Source organism: Pinus tabuliformis, chromosome 7 (genome assembly GCF_031772625.1).
Source record: "Pinus tabuliformis cultivar Carrire ecotype Pingquan chromosome 7, CPIR1, whole genome shotgun sequence".
Taxonomy (NCBI): Eukaryota; Viridiplantae; Streptophyta; class Pinopsida; order Pinales; family Pinaceae; genus Pinus; species Pinus tabuliformis.
In genome coordinates, this window is record NC_142293.1 from 835,995,425 (window position 1) to 836,003,292 (window position 7,868).

At 33.2% G+C, this 7,868-nt stretch overlaps 1 pseudogene across 1 annotated transcript; it reads left to right on the top strand.

Annotated features, from left to right (window-relative positions):
- The first annotated feature begins 383 nt into the window (after nt 1-383).
- On the top strand, nt 384-4,351 carry LOC149250217 (putative ubiquitin-conjugating enzyme E2 23; annotated as a pseudogene). The gene is made up of 6 exons (XR_016265436.1): nt 384-2,097; nt 2,332-2,601; nt 2,814-2,886; nt 3,355-3,494; nt 3,603-3,914; nt 4,007-4,351. The product of XR_016265436.1 is annotated as a putative ubiquitin-conjugating enzyme E2 23 (transcript).
- The last annotated feature ends 3,517 nt before the right edge of the window (nt 4,352-7,868 follow it).

A 7,868-nucleotide genomic window follows, 5' to 3' on the forward strand; every position in this document is an offset into this window, starting at 1 on the left:
GCTATATTAAATGGCTAGTTTTTCAAAAATAATATTTAAATTAATTTATTTAAGCTTTTCCTTTGATTTCTAATTAAGTGATTTCTAACGGAAAACTTTGTTTAATTCATTACTTGTTGATTCGAAACATGTTGGCCAAAAAATTTTCTCATATAATTTCTACGGAAACACTTGATTAATTCATTATGGATCACATATAATTGAATACAGATATATTAAATATATTTATATATTTTAAATAACGAATACCCAAAAGTATATTAAATATATTTAACAAATGCCCAAAATTTAGGAAAAAGACCATTTTATATTTTACATAATATCTCGCCAGTTAGAATATTTGCTCGGTACACTATATATAGACAAAACCATAACCCAAACACATGTTGTTTGTGCACAGGAGGCCTGATTACTTAGCGAAGAAGAATTTGAAGGAAGGAAATTATAGTGGGCTCATGATATTCGCGCATCCAAAGGCACAGATGGCTCAGCTGGTGACGACGTTGCATCAGTGGATGAAGAGGGTGGGAATTGCAGTTCGAGGTTCCCTGATGGAAATTCAGATTTCGACTTTCCACATGGTAGTCGCACTTTCGAGCTTCCTAAAGTTTGTTGTGAAAGCCGTAGATCAACATCTTGAAACTGTCTGGAAGAAAATTCTATGTGTGATTCAGAGGCCAAGAATGCGAATTGATGCACGCATTTACATAGAAGACACAGTCCAATGTACAGAACACGAAGGTTTAATTGGGATAGTAATTGAAGTTGCAGACCGTTCAAATTCTATTCCAAAGGGCTGTGCACGGATTAGCTGGTCAAGCAATTGCGAGACTACAGAGAAAATCGATGGCATTGAGGTGCTTGACAGACTGTTCTCCCATGGTGGTATCGTTGCAGCAGCTTCACATCCATCGGGACAGTTAGGCGTAGTGGTTGCAGTGGATGTTACAGTAGATTTGTCAACTCCCACATCAGTTGCCATGACAAACATTTCCACTAGAAATCTTCATCGAATAAGGGCATTTGCACGCGGTGATTATGTAACTCTTGGACCTTGGCTAGGCAGAGTGGATGAAGTGGCTGATGATGTGACAGTTATATTTGATGATGGATCAAAATGTAAATTAATGAACGCCCACCCTGATCACCTTATTCCAATCTACAAGAATCTCCCTTACCTTTACTTTCCAGGGCAGCGTGTCCGGGGCAGTTCTTCAGCAGTTTTCAAGAATGGTATTTGGCTGTGGGGTAAATGGAAGGAAAATCGCGAAGAAGGTACAGTTTGCGATGTGGAAGTGGGATGAGTTTGCGTCAGTTGGATTACTGTAGCAAATCCTGGTTACAATTCTCAGTCCAGTGTCGTCCCTGCAATGCAACAGGACCCTAAGCAGCTAAAGCTATTATCTTGTTCTTCACATGCTAATTAGCGGCTGAGCGACTGGTGTCTGCTTCCTGCATCAGAAAAGAGGATGTCAAAAGTTAGGGATAATATTGTTGATGGGGTACTAACTGTGAGCAACAAATGGACTAAGGTCGATGTGATATGGCAAGATGGAACAAGGAGTTGCGGTGTAGATTCTAGAACTCTGATTCCCATTTATGATCTTGGGGGACCATGACTTCTTTCCTGAACAGTATGTATTGAAGGGGGATTCGGATGTTAGAGCCAGACGAGTAGGAGTTGTAAAGAATGTGGATTGGAAGGAGCGCAGAGCAAGAGTAAGGTGGCTCAAATCTGTGGATTGTCCAGGAGATAGAGGCAAATTTGATGGCGAGGAGATGGTAAGTGTGTATGAGCTAGCTAAGCATACAGCTTACAACACCTTAATTGGGGGCATCGTTATGCGTCTCTCTTCGGTCTCAGGGGAAACAGAAGTGCCTGGCATAGTCAATCAGTTGGTTGTCCAGACAGACTGTAAGGATGAAACAAGAACCAAAAATGTTGTTGAGACTACAAACCAGAAAACTCGGAAAGGAAAACAGAAGGCAGAGCTCGACAATAGTCCTGAAGAATCCAATCTATCCTGGTTTGGGAATGTCATAGGTCGTAAGGATGGAGACATTGAGGTAGCATGGGCAGATGGAATGGTGTCAAAGGTATGCTATTTTGCTATTTTCTTGCTTGATTACAGTAGACTATTGCAAAAGGAAATATTTGTCATTGTGTCCTTTATGTACTATGTTTTATTTGAGGAATTGATCATGTTTTATTTATTTCCACTAGAATGATCTGCCAGCTTTAGCAGATCACAATGCTCTGGCTATCACGGAATGAACAGTATCAGTTCACTTTGATTGACTAAAGGTTACTTATTTTTGTTTGTCATCTAGGTTGGACCTCACCAAATATTGGCAATTGGTAAGCATGAACTTGATGCTGAACAAGATAACGATGTTAAAGTTGATCCTGCAAACTTGGAAATTTCTGATTTTCCTTTAGTTAAGTGGATAGCCAATAAATTTGATGTGAAACTGGCAAAGGAGGAAGATACAGTAGTTCATAACTGGTCCCGAAGTAATTGGCATGAGCCAGGTCACTTCAAACATTTTGATAGTGTAAAGAACCCTCTGGATCACTTCTATGTGAAAGAAACAGGCGAGGTACATTTATCGAAGGCCATTTTTTTCTCATCCTTCTTTGTAAATTTTGTTGCCAAAAGCAATGTTCTTCTTCATGGTGGATTATGATTGAAATTTCTGCACAGGCTAGCTTAATGGCATGTTTTTTTCATTCTTCTGTGATTTTTGTTTCCAAAAACAACGTTTTTTTTTATGGTAGAGTATGATGGAAATTTTTGAACCTCTTCTTGCAGGCTACTAACATGAAGCAGAAATGGATAAAGAAAGTTCATCAAGAATGGAACATTCTTGAAAAAAATTTACCAGGTTTGTTAAATGGAAGTCATGATATTTACACAGACTGTTAGGGAATAGTTAATCTGGACACTTAGTTATGTTTCCTTCCTTTTACCGTTCTGTTACTTTCCCTTTTATTGCTTCCAGTGATCCTAGGAATTGCTTTCTCACTCACCCACTGTATTCGCACTAACATTTTAACTTTCTGGGGTTCTCTTTACTTTTTATCCACGAGTGAAAAGTTATCCAGTGCCATGTATTTGAACATTTTCTTCCATTGATCATAATTGATGTCTTTAATGTAGTAGAAAGTTACAACCCAACAACTGTATGCATTCAGGAGGGAAATAGTACATTTCTTGTAACCCAACTGTTCATGTGGATACAGTGTACTCATGGGCAAACAGTATTTCAAGGCTCAAGCCCTTTATTCCCTTGGTTGTTAAAATGAAGGTTGTTCTAATTATATCATATATAAACTCTGCATCGATTGGACAGATACAATTTTTGTGAGAATCTATGAAGATAGGATGGATTTGCTCAGGGCTGTGATTGTTGGAGCAGCTGGGACTCCATATCAGGATGGGCTTTTCTTCTTTGATATTCATTTTCCATCCAAGTATCCTGATGTACCACCTGTAAGCACTTAATTGCAACTGTTTGATTTGAAAGTGAATTTGAGATCTCGTGGTTTCTTTTATGATGAAAATTGTCATTTCGCTTTATGTTGGCTTTCAAATTTGCAGCAAGCTTACTACCATTCTGGTGGACTAAGGTTGAATCCGAATTTGTATGACGATGGGAAAGTTTGTCTGAGTCTTTTAAACACATGGATGGGCAAAGCTGATGAACTCTGGAACCCATCATTATCAAACGTTCTACAAGTCCTTGTTTCCATTCAAGGACTAGTACTAAATGACAACCCTTATTTTAATGAACCCTCATTTGTGAGAGAGATTGGTTCAGCTGAAGGGGAGAAGAACTCTCTAACATACAAAGAAAACTCCTTTCTCCTATCATGCAAGTCAATGTTGTACATACTACGCAAGCCCCCAAAGGTACAATCTGGAGAGATTTTCATTTCTAATTATCTTGTTTAACCCCTTTTTTTTCTGAATCATTTTGAATCCATTGATTGTGGTGTGTGCAGCATTTTGAAATGTTAGTTAAAGAGCATTTTAGAAAACGCGGCCATTATATTCTCCGTGCCTGTGATGCCTATCTGAATGGGGCTCCAGTTGGATCGCTTTCAGAAGATTGTACGTTGCCACCCAATGTTGGAGCAGAGTCTCAGACTCAGAATAGTAGTTCTGTTGGGTTCAAGCTTATGTTGCTTAAAACTGTTCCCAAACTTATTTCAGCCTTCATGAAGTTGGAGTAGATTGCCAAGAATTTCAGCAGACAATAGCCAAAGAATCTAAGGGACTCTGAGAATTATAGATGTGTGGTTATTTCTTTCAAATGATTTACATGGCGTTCAAGAGCTCATGTACAGTTGCAGAAGGTTTTAGATTGTGGATTATATTATAGATTTACCACATTCTTGTTTATCTTATGTTTATGTTTAGATGTGATTACATATTATTGCAACGTGATTTTGGGAAAACGGATTGATGTGGTGATTTCTGTTACATGTTTAGCATTTTGCTCTCTCCTGTATGCATTTTAAGTAACTGTTCAGATATTTGTTTAGTTGGTATAAGTATTATAAATAATTAATTTTTATTTATTTGTGATAAATTAACTGTATATTTCTTGTTAAATTATTTGATATGTGTCAGGATTTGTTATGTTTAGAAGTTAAATAATGAAATGAACAAGATGTTATTACGTGTGAGAATGGTTTGGGGTTGATTTTTATATAAAATCTAAATTAAAATATATGGGAAAAAATAATTAGAGTAAGTTTATTATAAAATAATAAAAAAGATATAAAATTACATAGAGTAGTTATTGTTACAGGTTTTAGAAGTTTTTTGGTATAATTTCTAGTTAAATTTGACTAGAATTTAATGAGGATATGTTGAAATTACAATTTGAGTTACGAACTCTCCACCATTCAAGATGTTTGGGTTGTTCAAGATGTTGAATCCATATATGCAGTCAAAAACGCATTAAAAAAAAAAAAGATTTGACCGAAAGTTGTTTCTCCTTATTCTACCCAAAAACACCAAAATGTATGCAAAATGAAATATGTAGAACAGATATATATTACTAGCGCAACCATATTAATGAAATGGCTGGTAAATGTCAATAGGCATCAATCCATAATAAATATCAAAACACTTATTTCATGACACATCTCAAATTGCTAAAATTAAAAATATAAACATAAAAATTAATTAATTTTGGTAAATTATTATATTAATGATCAAAATAATTAATATGTAATTTAAATATAGACATTTAAGAAAAAGTGTGACAAGATTCATCCTATTTTATCACGGAAATATTTAATTTGTAAATGGGTTTTGTTACAATACCATGGCCAATAAGTTGGTTTATTAATACCACATACTCAAAAAACTATAACTCATTTCAGATGACACTTGCTCATATGATCTTTTTTTAATTAATCAATTTAATTATAAAGAAAAGAAAAAATGACATAACTAGTTTAGAGATAAATCTTAACCTTTAACTTGTGAATACTATTAAGAATATTTTAAAATATTCCATGAAAATTAAATCCTTACCATCCACCTAATAAACATTAGTAATTAAATAAAATTTTGAAAGACCTAATCCAAAATAAACATGTATACAAACCTTATTAAATTAATAAAAAATATTTATTTAAATCTACTTAAATAATCATAAAAACTATGATGAATAATAAAAAGATAGAGGTACACAGACATGACTACAACATATCATGTAAGAAAAAATAAGCATATATGCATGTATTATGTGCAAAGGGTAAGAGTTGACCTTAGTTAACTTATTTATCATATCAAATAACTTCAATCAGTGTTACTAAAATCAAGACGAAGTAAAACCAGCTCATACACAAGTAACTTATGATGGCTGAGTGGCATATGCTGACTTGTCAACCTTAGTTAACTTATTTATCATAACAAGTAACAAAATGTCTTCCGAATATTAAGATAATGAATTAAAACCAACTTATACTTGCAAGTTTGGACGTCTTACTAGCAAGTTTGTGAAGAGACAAATGATGAATTCTACACTATGATGTTCCATTCTTATTATTGTGACCTTTCATTTAATTTTGCATTCAAATATCATTAGCCAAAGCCTTTGTGAAGCATTCATGTATATAAGAAAACATACTTTCAAACTATTCTGACACATCATTTTTAGTGTCTAATCATTATTGTGGCTTAGATCTTTAAAACAAGTTATAATTGTTAATAGAAAAAGGTATTCCATCTAAACATGGGTAGGAAGAACAACGTAAAATTTGAAACAGCAACTGAAACAATTACACATTTTTTTGGGGTAGAAAATCAACTGATTTTGAAAAGCGCTGATATATATACATATATATATAACATAGTTTTTGACACTTTAAATTTTTTGAAATACATTAGGTTTTAGAATGTTAGTGATTCTGTGTTGATTTTAGAAAGTGTTGATTCTGCATCAGGCCTTTTTTCTAAAAGGATTATTTTTTAACTTTAAATTTTCTAATGTATTAAATGTGAATAATTATTTTCTAAATTTAACAATTTTTGAAGTGGTCTTCTTCATATTTTCTTGTTTTTCTTTTATTTTTATTTTTTTTGTAGAGAGGCATTTATTTTTTTGCATAGTTAAAGAAGAAGATCGATATTTTAAAGTTTCGATATTCTACATATTTATATATCGTTAATTAATTTTTCATTGCACATCAAATAATTACCTCTAGAAAATAATAATTTTTAACAATTGACATAAAAATAAACATTTTGAACATAAATATAACTGAAAAATTACACATTTTGATATTTTTTTTTTGGCTAGAAATGACATGTCAAAATCACAATTTTTATTGGAAAAAATTAAAAAAGAATGGTTAAATAATAGGTTTTTTTATGAATTTCATGTCAAAAACTAATAATAATCACAGTTTTTTTTCAAAAAAAGTGATTCACATAAAAATTAAAGCAAAAATCACATAATACAAATATTGAATATATAACAATACTAACTGAATACTTATTCTTCTCATAAAATTTCAAAGTCAAAACATTACAAGTATAACTAATTAATAGTTACAAAAATGAGCTTGATTTCTAAACATAACTTAAATTTAGTGAACAATATCACGTAATCCAAACTCTTCATCCTCTAGAGTCTCATCATTGTCTTCTTCCACAATATTGTATGCTTCATTTTTCTCATTTTCCTCTTTTGATGGATCTTTGATGTTTGTGAATCTCCTAATGTATGCCTTTCCAATCATTCCATCTAAGGGTGGTTGAGGTTTGTTTGTCTTTTTTGCAAACGTGATTCATTAAAATCCCCTTTCCTCAACCCAATTTCTTGCATTGCATCTGGAAGAAATTGAAGAGCATTAATTCTTTGCTAAATAGATTTGCACTGTACTGGGTCTTCTTCAATGACAATGCAATTTCTTCCTTTTTGTAGCAACATGCTAGTGTTGTACTTAATTATCAAGCACAAAAGAAATAATGAAGTGGCGCAGGTCAAATAACATCTAACCATAGGGTCGTTGCACAAAATCAATAAAACTAAATTGAAGATCATACACCAAGCATATGCACATAAAAATTTAGAAAATGATTAATTAATCAACAAAATAATTATAGAAGAACTGGCTCAATGATTGGCCTCTCATTCCTCACACTCACTCACACACTTCTACATCTTACATGCCTCATAGGCTTGCTTCAATTTATACAAATGGATTAGAACTCAAGGTAGGTTCTAGATCTTTAAACTAACTCCCAGAATATCTCTCATAATCCCTAACATCTCTCATCTAATCCCTTATCCCTAGATAAGAGCTAACTAATCCATAATCCTCTCAAACCTTCCACAATAAT